The sequence below is a fragment of the Lissotriton helveticus genome, chromosome 3_1 (assembly GCF_964261635.1).
Source record: "Lissotriton helveticus chromosome 3_1, aLisHel1.1, whole genome shotgun sequence".
Lineage (NCBI taxonomy): Eukaryota > Metazoa > Chordata > Amphibia > Caudata > Salamandridae > Lissotriton > Lissotriton helveticus.
In genome coordinates, this window is record NC_136061.1 from 620,420,969 (window position 1) to 620,438,544 (window position 17,576).

General features: G+C 44.7%; 1 protein-coding gene across 1 annotated transcript in view; it reads right to left on the bottom strand.

The window, feature by feature from the left end:
• DAGLA (diacylglycerol lipase alpha) overlaps nucleotides 1-17,576 on the bottom strand; it is a 294,459-nt gene that overhangs the window by 221,879 nt on the left and 55,004 nt on the right. The window lies entirely within an intron of this gene.

Sequence of the window (17,576 nt, forward strand, 5' to 3'; positions counted from 1 at the left end):
AGATGTCTAGCCCTGATGCAACGAAAGGGGGCCTTCCTCCAACACACCATTTCTTCAGATACACAGTGAATGGAAGCAACTGTACAGATTTTCTCACAACTCTGTCCTATGCGATCCCTACCGGTGGGACTTTGAGTGTAACACAGATATAGACATCCAACACCTGTACAGCCATCCATGCTTTGCTGCCTGGGCACACAAGAGGAATGCAGCTCTTGCTTTGAGAATTTAGAATGTATTTATACAGATATAGACATCCAACACCTGTACAGCCATCCATGCTTTGTTGCCCGGGCACACAAGAGGAATGCAGCTCTTGCATTGAGAATTTAGAATGTATTTATTGACTGTTCCATTAAATAAAATCATTACAGTAAAATATATAGTTGCATGCCCCCCAATCCCCAACCTCCATCCCAGGGGTTAAAAGTATGTAACATGAACAGATCCGCAAATAGCCTTTTTCCCACATTTCATTTACAAACTCTCTTTCATCTCATCTCATTAATCTCATAGTTAAGCCATTGGTGGTGATTGCACTAATCTCATGAATGCACTCAATGTTACCGAAAAGTGAGCTTTCAGTAAGTATTGCACAAATCCCTTTATTGCACTATACCTTCTATGGCGGCCTAGGGCCCTTTCCATTCCTCACTCACTCCCATTGTCATAAGCTTGCTGTTAAGGTACAAATGTTTCTTCACAATATAAATGCCCAAAGGGGGAGTCTTCAATTAACACTTCACTAATCCCATCCTTTCACTAGGATTTTTTGCATCACCCGGGGCATCTGCCTAACCTTGCATGTGCCCAACACCAAGTAACCTATTTTAAGTGTTGGCATCTTCATGTTATATCACCACAAAGGTTTCCTGGACCATACCGCAGCACAGAAGCATCATTCCGTAGATACTGCACTGTTCCAGTTATTGCACTTCTCCCCTATAAGCCTCTATAAACCCCTACCAACATTTTAGAGGAATATTCCAGAAACAAGCCTTCTCTTATTCAGGTTCCTTCTTTGAGAGTTCACGTTTAATATGACCCATGGTCATAGCTTGTTTATCACAGCTTTTCAGGGGTATACTGACATGATCAAATTACAAGTTATTTTATTATTCCTGTTCCTTCTGTGAGGGTTCAGTGTCCATATGGCCCACGAGTTTGTGCTCGTCTGAAACTGCTCTCAAACAACGTATAAGGCGCTTGAGAACGGACTCTATTCGCCTTTTAGACAGCAGATGATGGTGCTCCTACATGATCAAATGTTTAAAATGCGGAACATTGGTCGTAGCCAGAACTTCCACAGTGGAAGTAAACTCTCACAGATGCAAATCACATGCGTCAATGACTCCTCTGATTTTCTGCGCAGTCTCCATTGCTTAACTGTCTCCATTTCGACGCCTGAACCAATAGCATCTTAGAGGTATCAGGCCGAATCGCCATCTCATGAGGCTGAAGTTTGCTCTGATGGGGATGAACACAGCCTGGAGAAAAAGAATATAATTATGTGGCCCAGCTGCCAGGCCTTTTGTTCCCCAAGTCTTTTAAATCTTTTGCCGCCGATAGGGCTTTTGCAATCCTTATTGCAAGTTTAGCAATCATTTTTGTTGGGAGCTCTACATTGACAATATTCTCCACTTCGAGTTCTTAAAATGGACTTCTTTATGAATTTCCTTCACTCCGAGTTCGACTCCTGAATCTTCCTCCATAGCAGTTGCTCTAAGATACTAGTTGTGGCAGTTTTTAATTTTAAGCAGTAGGCTATCCACTTTGCACCAGATTTAGCTTCATGGTGTAAGATTCTAGGCTGATTTGAGATAATCTGGTGCCCTCGAGCAGGGCAAACAGATTTATATATTGAGCACATTGCTGCTTGTCCAATAATTAGAGAAGGTGATCTTTAAACAATATTTCTCCGTAGGATAAGGTAGGCATTACCATGGGAGCTACAACACTTAGCAGGGGTTGCAAAATTTGGCCAGCCTGGCTCCTTTTTTAATGCCCCTTTGTGCACGATAGCTACTTGGCTGAGGACTTTATTTCCTCCTCGTGTGCCCTTTTGCTGCCTCTTTTTGAAGGTTATTACTCTCTCTAGTTTCATCCCTTCCCCATACCCCACCCCTTTTTTGATGAGTTTCCTGCCGAATATCGTTGACTTTTTTGCTTTATTCAGGTTAATCTTGATTGAGTTGATGTTGCAGTATGAGGTCAAGGAGTTAAGAGAACTTTGAAGGCTCACTTGCGAGTGATCGGGAATAACCACATTGTCGACGAATTGAAGTATTTCTCCTTTCCAGTTAACTAGGCGCGAAGAGCATGGTCTGGCATTAGTCCGATATCTTTACCAGTCCGTCATGAAGAGATTAAATAATAAAGGAGCAAAGATACATCCTTGTTTAAGGGTTTTATCTGTATGGATTTTTTCTGAGGTTGTCAGTTTAATTTTCACCAGGTTTCGCTCTATAGGTACTTCAATGCTTCCAAGAGACGGGGAGCGATCCCCCAGCCATTAAGCTTTCCCATAACCATGCTCTTGGTATATTATCAAAGGCATTCGTGAAGTCAATAAATGCTGCATACAGTGGTGGGGCATTTGGCCGAAAGGAGTCTTCTATTGAACAAGTTAGGGTCAGCTGGTTATCCTCTAGATGGCAGTTTTTTGGCAGTCTGGTTGAAACCAAGGATCAGCTGTCCCACGTTGGACCCAGATTCTAGTTTTACGTTAAAGAGTCGAGCATATTCTTTCCCTTCTGCATCCAAGAATGCAATCATTCTATAATTCCTTGGCGATTGGCAGCAGCCTTTCTTGTATATTGGGACCAGAACTGCCACCCTCCAGCCATCTAGAACTGAGCTTGTGCAGAAGCAATTAGTGTAACCGGGTGTCAAGATGGGGGCCCGCATTGGGATGTCTGGTTTAAGCAGAGCGGCAGGCACTCCATTTGGACCGGGATTGCCCGAACCTCTTAGTCTACTTAACATCTGTCTTACGCTGTTTAGGCTGGGTCAGTGCACTGCCGTCAGGGAGCACATTCTTGCTCATGGGATACTCCCCCTTTTCCGGGGTCCCCATCCCTATTTCACTGTCTTTGCAGGCCATCGTGCTTAAGTCGGTTTTTGATGTAGCTAATGCGGACATACACGTCGCCCTCTCTGACACTGTTATCTGGCTAGGACTTATCGCTCGCGCTTTTTGGGGTTGTCCTACTTGGAGGTCATGTAGCGGTTGGCATTTTGAATAGTTGTTGAAAATATCTCCCCCATTCCTTTGCCGTAATGTTACAATTTCCCCATGTGAGGCTATTAACCAGGCACCAGAATTTCCTCAAGTCTCTTAGTTTCATAGCTGCGTGGTCTTGCCCAGATATATTCGTCTTTCTTGAGCTGAGCTGCCCTTCTTAGCTTCCTGTATGCTCCCCTGAGAAATTTGATATTTTCTTTAAGATCCCTGCTCGGGCCCCTGCTTGTTTTATTAGAGTGCAGGGTTTTATTCAACATGTTCTTTAGTTTTCTTGCTTCAAGCTCCCACCCAATATACTGTTCTTACTCGGACTGCCTTTTCCCCCTGCTGGGACAGCTTGAGTATTCTTGGAGAGGTATTATCACACTTTCCGAACCTAATTTGTGGTTGCCTTGTGACTTAAAGGTATTAAGAATCCAATTGGCCCATACTGTTGTCATCATTTGATTGTTATCCATGTCTGGATCAGTCCACTTGCTTGAATCTGCCCCATTCTTGAGTGCAGCTGTACTCAGTGACCATTCTCTCACAAATGTAAAGTTTAGGCCAAATGGTTCTGCACATTCCCTCAGTTCTATAGCCTCTTTACCTTCTATATTCCTGGACACTTGGCATTCTCCCTAATACAGTTCAACATTTTAGTACTGATGCGTGGGGTAATATGGAAAGCAAATTCTCATGCAGACTATGCCAAGTTCTTTCTGGGACTCGAATTCTAAGGTATCCCGCTTTACTCATGTGACCAAGTGGGTGGAACAATCTTCAGAAAACCAAAAAACTTGGCGTTGTTCATTTATCCTATGCCAGCAAGATGAGATTTCAAATGCATTCCTTATGATGGAGACTTCAAGAAGAAACAGACACATACAAATCCCCCCTTCGCCCCCCACCAGGGCTGGACGAGCTCTAGGGGACAAAGAAACAGCCCTTGTTGAATATAGAGAGAGGGCTAAGTTTAGGTCGGGTGAGCAAACCTGAGAGGCATACATTTTACTTACAGAGACCCACATACTTTGTGGTTGGAGATTAAGAACGCTCCTGGGCACAGTTCCATATTGTACAGTATTTTGTGACTTTCCCTTCACTACTGCCCATGAATCACATGGCTGCTGGAATCTCGTGATGTAAAATAAGTTTCCTGAATTTTGAAAATATTTCTTTGAAAGACGCCCAAAACCCCAAAGTAAGTACTCCTGCAAAATGTTGGACATTGGATACGCCCCCTCGCTTGGTGCAATACGGGGTGATACTAAAACATTTTCCACAAGAGCTACATGTTCCCAGTTCATCCCTGTTTAAACTGAGCTTTCGCCCTCACTAAAGACGTCAGCACCACTGCCCTGTCTGCACGTTCTAGCTAGGAGTGCAGAGTTGGAAACATCTATTCATGTACTGTATATACTTTCAAACCACAGTAAACCACATGTTCTTCTCATGCATGGACTATTGTAACACTCTACATCTGGATCTCCCAAAAAGGCAATATACAAAGACTAAGTCATACAACACATCAAGGAGGAGCTCCCACACCCAAATGAAATCTGAAACAAGCATTTGTAATGCAATAGGTCAAGCATTTGTGAAAGTTTGAGCTATTGGTGTTGCAAATGATATTGCATTAAGGGTGCAGTACCTTATGTAGCTAATAGAGGTTATTTTACAATTCATGGAGACACCTAGTAACAGCCTGTGGTACTGCACCCTTTCCTTGCTTCGTGGAATTTTTTTTTATTACTTATGCTACTGCTAGGATATTTTTTGACAAAAAAAGAATCTAACAAACTTTATCATTTGGAACACCAATAGCTCAAACTTTCACTAATGCGAGACCTATTGCATCGCAAATTCTTGTTCATATGCGCAGCAAGCCTCCCCAATTAATGTACACAACTTCTGTTTAAATCGCACCTCACCAATCATTAGCCCCATTGTGCTACCTGCTCTACTCCTATTTGTGTTGCGCATTTCAAAACCCTCTGCATGTGTTACCAAATGGCACCAAAAATGCAAAAACGAATTACAAGCAGCAACAGTTTGGCCAACTGCTTGGGATGCCCGAGGTTTAGCAGCATTGTCGCAAGCTCACAGGCTTGGTGGAAAACAAACACACTTAGGGTGGAATTCGCTAAGTACAATAGCTCATTTTCCAGGCAGCGGTTTGTGGCTGCCATCAGAATGTGATGTTACATGTAAAACTTTAAAAAGTTCAGTAAATAAAAAGACAAGCTGGTACTGCGACTTTAAACAAAAAAATGCACCTATAGCTAGATTTTTGAAAAACACAATTGTAAATTAAGCACTCATCCAAAAGTGGGTGTGGGTTTTAAACTCATCTGGTGTTCTTTGCAGCTTCTATACAACCCTTACCCCCACCATCTGCCTGTGCACCTTCTCCTCCATAATGCTTTTATGCATCGGTGGTCTTGCTGTCCTTCATATTGCGCTCTCACCCGTGTGCAGTGTTTCCCTCCATTATTCCCTTCGGGCTTCTCTTGCTAATCAAATCTCTCTCAGCCCTACTTTAAAATTGACAGTTTATGGCAATAGTAAATAAACATTGTCCCTTTGATTTTTTCCTATACAACCCATAAGTAAAGCGCACTGACTCCTTTCAGAGCTGCGTAACGCTATGTAAGAAACTGTGAATAAGAAAATAACACGTTTTTCAGCAGAGAAAAAAAACACAGCCCAATTTCAGCACCTGGGGGTCAATCACCATCTTTATATTCTCATTAATAATAAAAACATGTACATCTATCTGTGCAACCCACTCAATACCACTCTACGCCACACAATGCGACTCAACTCCATAGCACAAAATGTCACACAATCAGCTCCACTCTAGTCTACGCCCCACCACTGCACTCCTCATCACCTACATCCACTCCAAACCAAAACACACAGCTAAAAAACATTGTCATTTACAAAGCCAGTTGATCTGATTCTTGCAAATGCGAGTGCTATTGAATTGAAAGTGCTTGTTCTTCAAGCAGATAGCATTTCTTCAGGAGTGCTAGTGACTGCTGAAAACAGATGTACTGTTATGCATCCAAGTAACCTAAAAACTTATCTTTGCTACTTTGAAACTGGATGCAGGGACGCTAAAGTCCACTCTCTTTACTTACACGTGCTAATCGTAGCACCTGCAGAAGAAAGAGAAGCTTGCGAATGAAAAACTTGCAGCTTTGCACACCCATGGCATCCTGCTGTTGTCTTGTGTCTTAACCTTCCCATATCTCTTGCTCCCCGCTGTGATGTCACAGCCCGGGTGTCTGAGGATGTGACTGGATTAGATACCCTCAGGCTGAGGTCAGCTCCAGGTCGGGCACCCTGCCTGTACTTCACCTATGATCATGTGACATCGTGTGAGGTGACATCTGTGGAGCAGGCCACTACTCAAAGTTACAGACTCGTGGGGCCTAGCTACCAACAGTGCAGCAGGTGCAGCTGCACCAGGGAGCAGGAGCCTGAGGGCCCCCTGTTCCTAAATTATAGCGGGGTGGAAGTCCAACTTCCTAACTTGCATTGGAGTCTTGGTACCCTGTTACACACCACTGACGGACTCACTTCAGTAATGGCGCAAATTACTTCTAAATTATGGCAGAATTTGCTTAAACTCACATAATTTTATCAGCTCTGCGTCTAGGGAATTTAGCCACCCCAAGAGACAATGACCCTGTCTCGGAACAGGAGCCTGCTTGCATTAATCTCCGTGGTGGGGGCCCCCCCAGGTGGGCCTCCACACACCAGGAATGATGGTACCTCCCCAGCCTGTTCCACCAATCCAGAGCGACGCTAATGGAGAGGCAGCCTGAAAGGTGATATATTGAAGGGGAGAAAGAGAGGAGTGAACAGAGGCTAGAGAGAGATATAAGGTCAGAGACTCTGTGAGGAAGAGGAAGAGGGCAGGGAACTAGAAAGCAGGGGAAACAAGACAGCATGGGGGTAGAGGCAACAGAACCGGGAGACACAAAGAGTTAGGACGAGTAGGGGAAGAGAGTGGGGAATGTAGACAGCGAGTGAAAGGTGGGATGGGGGTGGGGAGGAGAGCAGTAGTGTGAATATTGGGAACCGGGGTGGACCCGCTGCACTAGAGGGGGAAGACATTTTGTTGTGGGGCAGGTTCTGGAGATGGAGGAACCCGGGATCCGGACCGTGCAGGGCCTCTTCTACCCCGTCATGTCAGTGTTTGGGATGCCAGGTGAGCTACATAACATCCGGCTGGCGACAGCCGATGGCGCGTAGTATCCGTCTGCACACCGAGGCGCCTGAAGCCTCGTTGATCTATGCGTCTTACATAGGTCTACAAAGAAAGTAAACCAGCAGCAGCCCCCTTCCAACAGTTGAATGCACAGAACAGCTCCTTTAGCCCCATTGATCCTGGGTCAAAGCTGGACTAATGTACACAAACATATAAAAAAACCTGAGCGCGGTGTCCCTGAGGCAGGTGTCGTGCTTGGTATTACATTTTTAAAAATCCCTTCTGTAACGCAAGATGAGGATTCTACTAGGCACATCCAGGAATGCATTATGTACCCGGCAAAGCGCTTGCCGCCACTGTCTCTGCAGATTAACAAGTTCTTATTAACCCACTCCCTCAGAGCCTGTAATGGCAGACTCCCTCCCAATGTCCCAGGTAAGATTACCTATAACAGAGTTGGGAAAAGCACAACCATCGACTATATCATGGTCAATGCAGAATTTTGGTCTCAAATTAGGGCCTTCAGTGTAATCCCAAGGGTAGACAGTGACCATAATCTTCTGTCACTAGAACTAAAACATACACTGGGACACCGATATAGATTGGGGGAGCTGGAGACCCACGCTGACACGAATCTAATCATAGCTGCGGGTGGCAGACGTATTAGTTGGGCCAAGTTTGCGTTAGCTCCTGATAAAATAACTGAGCTATACCAACACGCTGCCTGCTCCCTTGTGGAGGCTTTCGAACTCCCGGTTGCTAATTACGATTCTTTCTATTTCCAGGCGTTTGAGTCCATCCACTCTAATCTAATCACTACTTTGGCCGCCTATTTTTACACCACAGTTAACAAGAGGCCACAGCAAATAAAACAGGCCCAATGGTTCAACAAACCCTGTAGGGTGGCTAAATGTGCACTCGTTAGGGAGGTTAAAACTGGTTCTGTACAGACCATTAGAGCAGCTAGACTTACCTACAAAAGTATAATTGCGGAGTCTAAGTCAGAATGGGAGGCTTCAAGGTGGGCAAATATAAAAGAAGCCTTGGACGGGGTCGCGACTACAGGGCTTTCTGCTCCCTTGCAACTAAAGAGAGTCTCCACGAAAGACTCCAAACCTTGGTTTAACGGTCTCTTTAATGAGGACAGACGATCTCTCAGAACTGCCGAACACAACTGGAGATCAGTACCATCCGTCAAGCACCTCCTGACCCTAAAAGGAAAGAGAAATGCTTATATTCGCAAGGTCAAACGCACTAAAGCAGACTTCTTTAGCCAACAACTTGACCAGGCAAGAAATCGACCAAAACACTTTTTGAATGAATCAAAACGCAATCTAGGGACCAACCTCAACGGCCACGTGACCTAACTCACCCACAACCATCGTGTGATGACTTCTCTAACCACTTTAACCTAAAGACGGAGAACATCAAGAAAGAGCTCCTCAAGGACCTACTCTCTCAATCTTGCCCCCTCACCAAATCCCCCCTCCTGCCCCCAAACGCCTCTCAACAAATCCCATCCAAGCTTACAGTGAAAAATGAGGCAAAATGGGCATACTTTCACTCCTACTCTGAAGAAGCTATAGGCACATTTCTCAGTGCCTTGAAACCTTCAAATCACATTACTGACCCTCTCCCTGCAAATGCGGTTAAAGATCTTACACCAGTGCTACTACCTTTATGGACCAAGATCATCAACAGCTCTCTCCAACAAGGCTGCATCCCTGACTCCCTAAAGATAGGGCAAGTGTCTCCCATCCTTAAGAAACCCACAGCTGATCCCATGGACCTCAACAACTATCGCCCTATCTCCAATATTCCCACCCTGGCCAAACTTCTGGAAAAATGTGTGCATCACCAACTGACAAAACATATCGACCACTTCAACCTCCTAAATAAACACCAATCTGGCTTCCGTGCAAATCACAGCACGGAATCAGCCATGACTCACATCATTGATGATGCACTTCAAATCCTTGATCGTAACAAAGCATGTCTCCTCATACTACTAGACCTCTCCTCAGCATTCGACACGGTCAAACACGATCACCTGATAGATCTGTTGAAACACTGAATGGGTCTTTCAGGTCCGGTGCTTGACTGGTTCACCTCCTTTTTGCAAAACCGGACTCAAAAATTAAAGATCAACAACACTCTGTCCAAACCAGTTCCGGTTACGCTAGGAGTCCCACAAGGCTCCTCACTATCCCCTACACTCTTCAACCTCTTCATGGAACCACTTACCGATCTGTTACAAACATCCAACGTACAATTCCACATGTATGCAGACGATACCCAACTCTACCTCAAGATCAATACCCTGGACAACATTACTTTGCTCAACAATACTCTTAAGACCACCCAAACCTGGCTGGCAGTGAATCACCTCAAAAACTGAATTCCTCCTCATTGCTCCTCCCGCCAAAGTCCCCACTATGCACAATTTGATAAAGCACCTTACAGCACTGGACGTTCAACCAACCATTGTGGACTCGGCGAAATCACTGGGGATAACCTTGGACTGTAACCTTAATATGCAGAAGCATATTATTAATGCAACGAAGGGAGCAATCTTTCAGATCAACACACTAAGGAAGCTTAAGCCCTTCTTACCCTCAAATGACTTCAAATTAGCGATGCAGGCCTTAGTACTACCGCGGCTGGACTATGGCAGTGTCTCGTTATGCGGGCTCCCCAAAACAGCCACAGCTCCTCTTAGAGCCTCCACCAATGCTGCAGCGAGACTCATCACTGGATCGAAAAAAAGAGCCCACATATCCCTGGATCTAAAATCGCTAAACTGGTTGCCATTCGAGGCCAGAATACACCTGAAAATAGCTTGCATGACGCACAAGGCCCTACATCATAGTGCACCCAGCTACCTCACAAAAAAACTTACAATATCTGGAGGATCAAGATCAACAAGAAGTGCGGAAAACTTCCTTCTGAAACCACAAAAATTCAAATAGAAAAAAACGTATAACCGTTCCTTCTCAGGAATGGCACCCAGGATATAGAATGCCCTGCCACCAGAAATTAGACGAAACCCTTTCTCCCTATCCTTCAAAATGGAAGTAAAAGGCATCCTCATGGCAAAATTTACATAAACACTGCCTGACTTTGACAGCTTTACTTCACTCATCTTGACTTGTTCAGCATTAATGCTCTACTATTATCGTTCAATACCGACCGGTTTTGGTCATGCACCTTATTTGACTCTCCCTTCTACCTATGTTTATCCTTGTTGCCAATCTATATGGTCCTGCTTACCCATAATGTTTGATTTACCCTGTGTCTCATGTATTTAGCATTTTTGACTTTACTCTTACGTTCCTGCTGCTTTTTATTGTGTTTGATATTCCTATACATATGTATTGCAATGCGCTCTGTTATAGTCACAATGTTCGATCTGTGCCTTGTTCCTTTATTTAGCTTTCTGACTTGATTCTTACAGTCCTGCTTATTTTTTATTGAGCTGTTATACCTATACACATTTACTGTAAAGCGCTCTGATACCCGGAAGGGTCTTGTTGGCGCTATATAAAACTCTCAAAATAAATCTATACTACTATTATAAAGTAAGAACTTTGAACCTTTGAGGCGGGTAAACTCGGGAACCACAGCGCCAATCCACACACCCGATACATCATTGTAATCATCAGGGTGTGCAGATGGACATAGGCTATATAAACTCTACAAATATGCGTTATTTAAAAAATTTGCATAAAAAAAGTAGTCCCTTCGAAGTAGCGCCGGCAGCGACCTGCGTGCTGACGTCAGGAGCGCGGGGAGGAGCGGCGTCCAGGAGAGCGAGGAGGAGCGGCGGACATGGCGAGGGGGAGGAGCGGTGAGGAGCGGCGGGCAGGCGGGAGGAGCGGTGACGAGCGCCGAGGAGCGGCGGAGCGGTGAACTGAGGAGCGCGGGGAGGAGCGGCGGCTGAGGTAAGGCTCCAGGGGACCCACGGACAATGTCGGGGCAGGCGGGGGTCGGGGCAGGCGGGGGTCGGGGCAGGCGGGGGTCGGGGCAGGCGGGGGACGGGGCAAGCGGGGGCCCGGGCTGCTGGACAATGTCGGGGCGGGCGGGGGCCCGGGCTGCTGGACAATGTCGGGGCGGGCGGGGGTCACGTCATGGATAGAGCCAAACAGCAGCATTGTCACATCGCTCCAAAAGAAAAGTACACTGTGCTCAATACCAAGAGCCCCAAATAACAAAGGGCACTAATGATCGCGGCGGGGGCCCGGGCTGCTGGACAATGTCGGGGCGGGCGGGGGTCGGGGAAGCCCGATTGCTCCCGGACAAGGTCGGGATGGGCTGCTAGTAAATAAATAAACAGGCTCGCCAGAGGGTACGTCTGCTTTAATACCTAACCTGAGCGAGGAGGTGTGGATATCACACTTTAAGCCTTTGTTCTCCCATACCGATACCACATCTTCTGTAGATCTAGTCCCACCAACGAAGGGTACACTTGCCCTAGAAGTACTGGACACAAAGGATTCCGATTATTCACCTTCCACCATGCTGGAAATCCAGGTGGCCCTTAGGAGCTTGTCCTCCGGGAAGGCGCCGGGATTGGATAGAATCCCTGGAGACTTATTCTTGAGTGAGCAGAAGGTGTGGGTACCCTATATTTGGTTATATTTTAACGCCATCCTTAATGGTATGGAAATCCCCCTTACATGGTTGGGGGCAGAGATCATCCCCATCCATAAAAAGGCTTCCCCTCTTGACCCGGCGAATTACCGCCCCACAAGCCTGATTGACGTCTTGCAGAAATTGTTTGCCCGCCTTTTACTAAGGAGGTTGCAGTGCTGGATTGACGAACACCACATCCTGACCTCCCTCCAAGCGGGCTTTCGTGCTAAGGTCTCCACCATTGACCAACTGTTTAGACTACAATTGGTCTACTGGAAGACGGTGACTATGGGAGCTGGTAGCCTCTATCTGATCTTTGTAGATGTTCGATCTGCATTTGATTTGGTCCAGAGGGATAAGCTTTGGGCCATATTGTTAGAGATGGGTGCCCCAGTATATTTGTGCCAATTGTTTAAACGCTTACATCAAGGCACCTTTGCCAGGGTGAGGTATAGGAGGAACGGGGAGCTTTCAGCCCCCTTTCTGATGGAAAAGGGTGTTAGGCAGGGGTGCGTGCTGGCCCCCACGCTCTTCTCTTTGTTCCTTAATGAACTAATTGACCATCTTTTGGGTGAGAGGGATTTAGATTCTCCTAGTTTAGATGCACGTAAGATACCGGCCCTGATGGTCGCTGATGACACCCTTTTGTTATCAAAATCTTCTATGGGCATTCAGCGAACTCTGGAGGCGTTCTGCTCTTTTTGCAGAACTAGAAATCTGGAGATCAATCTTTCCAAAACCAAATACATGGTCTTTAACGCTAGATCATCCAATTGTCCTCACCCTCATTTGGATGGCTCGGTGTTGGAAAGAGTCTCTACCTTTGACTACTTGGGGGTAACATTGAACGATAAGATGGAATGGGGGTCGCACATGGCCAAGGCAAATATGAAGTTGGCCCAAGCCTCCGGTGGTATTTTAAAGGTTTATAACGAGTGCTCATTTAAAACCTTGGGACCGCCAGTGGAAATCTACAAAACCCAGGCGAGAGGTGGTGCGCTCTATGGAGTAGAGCTGTGGGGTCACGCTAGCGCCACCTCTCTGTCTACCACCGAGAACAGCTTCATTAGGCGCCTATTGAGACTTCCCCAGAGCAGAACTGTGATCCCATTACTTTTAGACTTGGGTTTGGCCCCTATACAGGAGGTTATGTCCAACCGCCCTCTGTTGTATTGGAGGCGACTCTGGATTACTCCAGAGCTGCTAAGCTATAGGGTGGACCTAAGGGATCTATTGACTATAAGGGGAGTGTGAAAAATCCCTTGGCTAAAACATGTGAAGCAGCTTTGTCACGCATTAGGTAGGGGAGACATATGGCTTTCTCCAGAGTAAACTTGTGCCTCAATCCCCAAAAGGTTTTTGGTTAATGTACTCAAGCAATACCGAATGGATCTTATACTACTTAGTCCTACTCTGGGTAAATTGACCAATAGATTACCGGAGGTCAAGGATAACTACCATTTTGAGCAATTCCTGGACGATATCCAGCCCCTATTGGCGAAGAAATTATATGTACAATTTAGATATGGAATACTCCCAGTTAGGGCACTGACAAATAAGTGGTCGAACGTTCCCCTTACAGTTAGTTCATGCCCAGGGTGTGAAAGTAGCGAAGAGACGGATCTGCACGTTCTGCTCTTCTGTCCTTTTTACTCTAAGGCTAGAGCTAAATGAATCGTACAACTATGAAAGAATATGGGTCTCAGGGATTATAGGGAAGTATTTAGAATATTAAAATATGACACTACCCCCTTGATTGTGTTCGCGTCCTCTAGATACTTTTTGTCTATGTGGTGTGCTAGAGGCGCGAAAATTAAAATATTTCAAACTGTGAGATCTGTGCTATCGTGACTAATGTAACCTATAAGGAATTTTTAAAACTAAAATGTGAAGGGACTGATTTCTGTAAATTGTACAAGGATTCCCCTATGTTTTTAATGCTGCATCTCAAAATTATTTTTAGGAGTATCGTTTTTTATTACGAGTACATCGTATTGTTTTATATTGGTACGTTTTTTATTGAAAATGTTGTATACATGTGCTTTTATGGCTTTCAGCCGATAATAAAGCTTTTGACTGACTGATTACATTTTTAAAAATAATAAAATAAACATAAAGCAGCGCCGTGCTCGGTATTAAATAAAAAAATAATAAAAACAACCTGAGCGCTGTGTCCCTGAAGCAGGTGCCACACTCAACATGTAAATACAGAAAATACCAAAATAGTGTTCTTATTAGATAAAGCAGTCCTGTAACGCCACAAAAGATCCAGTCCTGATGGGCTGTCACAAAAGGAGACAGGGCGGTAAACAAGGAGGGGCTAAGAAGCCTCATTATCAATCGGAAACCAGCATTTATCATGGACAATGACACCAGCCAATGAAAAATATGGGTGGGGCTTCCACTCCACACTTCTTAAACATACCCTACTACAGCATGTCTCGCAGAGCGAGCAGCGCATGTGCTACAACGCTAGGCTGGACCTAAAAAGTTAACTACAAACATCTAACACTGAGTAGGAAACCCAATATAGAGCTGTACCCTGACACATAGAACATCACTCTAAAGTTTGAGCGTCACATAGAGAGGAGAGTGTCACTGGAGAGCTCAGTTCCTATTAGTCACTGTCACCATGGAGCTCTCAGGGGCACACAACATTCCCACCCTCAACTCTCCCACACAAAACTGAAACGAATGTTACCAGTGAATAGTCTCCCTGTGTGCTGGAACTGCACATATCTTTTTTTTTGGGTTTGAAGTGTGCGGGGATGTGATGAAATCAGAACTCGTCTCTTCTTCGTGCACAATTAAAAAAGACCATGTTTTTAAATTCTATTGTCCCTTCCTTTACAGAAGAACATTTTCCTTTTCTTTTCACCATAAAGAAATGTTCTAAACTGCACCGCAGCCAGCTTCCAAAAAGACTGGCCAGAATCCAAATTATTTCTTTCGAAGTGGCACTTAAATACCAGGATACTCTTCCACTACCCTGTAATATTAGTTATGTCCATAGGTTGGATAGATTGGTAGCATAAAGTTTTTGTTTTAGGTCTACCCTACCAGATATGTTTTAGAGGTCTGTATGAGAAAGCCGCTTTTGGGCCGTACCAAAATCTTACAGTGGCTTTAGAGCTTGCCCTCTGCCTACCGATGGATTGCTTTCTTGTCACTCATTTGCCTACTTCTTATTATTATTATTCGATGGCTTTCTTTCCTCGTCTTTACTCCTCTCATGGCGCATAACCTTTACAGTATTCTTTAAGTTCGCTAAATTGCATCGGTCCACTGTACCCATTCAGAAACTTCTTTTTTTTCCTTTTACCACTCAATGAGGGTGCACTTTTTCTCTTTCTCATGTGCTGCTTCTCCCACAAACACTTCACACCCTGGCTCTGTGTTGCTATCGTATCCCTCTCCCAAGCAAGTTCACTGCTTTCTCCACCTGTCCCTACCTTTTATTACTTAAACTGAAGGCCTCAACGGTCCCATCTTCAAGCTCCTCTTTGGCTCGTTTACCCCTGCCCAATCTCCACTGCATCTCCCACCAGCTCCTTCGTTGCTTTCCACTACCTTGCGGTTAATTTGTTTTTTTACAAAAATGTTGAGACCCCAGAAGCTGCCATTTGCTGTGTGCCCGCTCCACCCTGCTAATAACATTTGCGCTTCACTTACATTTTATTATATTTAAATACACTGATCTAAGTGGCCTCTGCCATCTTAGGTCCCCAGAAAAATCCAAGCATTTGCAATGCAATAGGTCTTGTATTTACAAGAGTTTGAGCTATTGGCCTTGTAAACGACAATAGCTTGAATTCTCGCAAATGTGAGACTTATCGCATTGTGGATACTGTTTTTGTTAAAGCACCCCATGCCGCGCTTTTACTTTAATAGCTGCCGTGGACCTTATTTTAGACGCAGCATGTCTGAAGAAAGGGCGTTGCCTCCATTAACATGAAAACGCATCATGAGATGCTTCTAAACAAAAAACAAAGTGTAGGTAGGGGAGAAAAACATGCGGCTGCGTTCAGCGACGCAAAAAAAAACTAAGGTGCGGCCGCCACAGGTGATGTGCCACGCTATTAAAAAAATTATAATAAAGAGTTAGGAGAGAGCGTGTCTTGCTTGCAACAGGAGGCCGGTGAAAACCATTTGAAGAAATAGTGCTCAGAGGCTGTAATTAAAGCTACAGAGTAACGACACAATTAAGAGGGCAAGTCATTCTGGAAGGTTACAAGATGAAACAATGAAGTACTATGGAGGGACTACTACGCCTATAGACCGATAAAAAGCCATGGTTTATAAAGGACAATGACAAGCCAATGAAAATTATGGGCGGAGGGTGGGAAGAGCTTCAAGCCCATACCTGAATACAGCATGCCTCCCCGGTCAGGCTCGACCTAAAAAGGACATCTGCATCATTATCTAGGGACATGCATACGTTGTGACGTATGTGCATGCACATTTAATCATGCCCATGCAATTGTCTAGGAATTGGCGCTGCAGCCAGCAGAAGTCGCATCAGTATGCTTTTTGAAAACTTTCTTTGCAAATTCTACACAGCATCGGCAAAAGCATTTAGCTTTTTGCCAATGCAGAACAGAATCCACAAAAACACTGACAAAACGAATGGGTAAATAAGGCAAAGTCTATTGGTCTTGTCAATGCTTATTTAAGACCTACGTGCGTCTGATAAGGGCAAGCACTCCTGACAGACAAATGACCACCTGCCATTAAAGGATCATTGAAAAATTAGGCTTTGGGAAACTGCTTTTTAGTTAAAGCAGACGTCCTCTAATCACAGCAAAGTTGTGTGAGAAATGTACCACTCAAAATGGAAAGGGAGGATAGAGCAAAAGCTATGATACGCCTTTCATAAGAGAGAAAACTGAAGCCCTTATATGATCAGTAGACTATATAAGTGGAATCGGGAAGAACTAGCTAACAGTCTTTTATTTCTCTGGAAGAACCTCATTTAAATTTTGGGTGTACGCAATAGATTGGACATTAACTTGATGCAAACTTGAACCCATTACATTGCTAATATTGCAACTTTCTTAAACATCATTAGCTGTTTCCATAAAGGAGTGAAAACTAAATCTACTGAGTGTTCTTTGAATGGTGTTCTACGCCTGGAGGTGACAGTCTATGCCTGTGTCTGCATATACGTTTAAGATTATTGTATTCTTTTGAAAAATACCCTGTCTGAAGTACAACGCATGAGCCATGTTCATTGACTCTGTAAACACTCTGTGATCTCACTTGGCATATATTGTACATCATCGAGAAATCTCCAGCAGAACTAGCACAAGAGGGCAACTCCTGATCGCTTGTGTAACACACAAGAGAATAGTAATATCGAGTTATGTACAGACACAGAACAGTGACTGCTTCTACCCTGCTCCCACTCTAACACAATGACAAGTTACTAAAGTTCTGTCTTCCTAAACAACACGTGAACATTACTACAAATCGGTCACACAGAGACCACCTCTAGATACC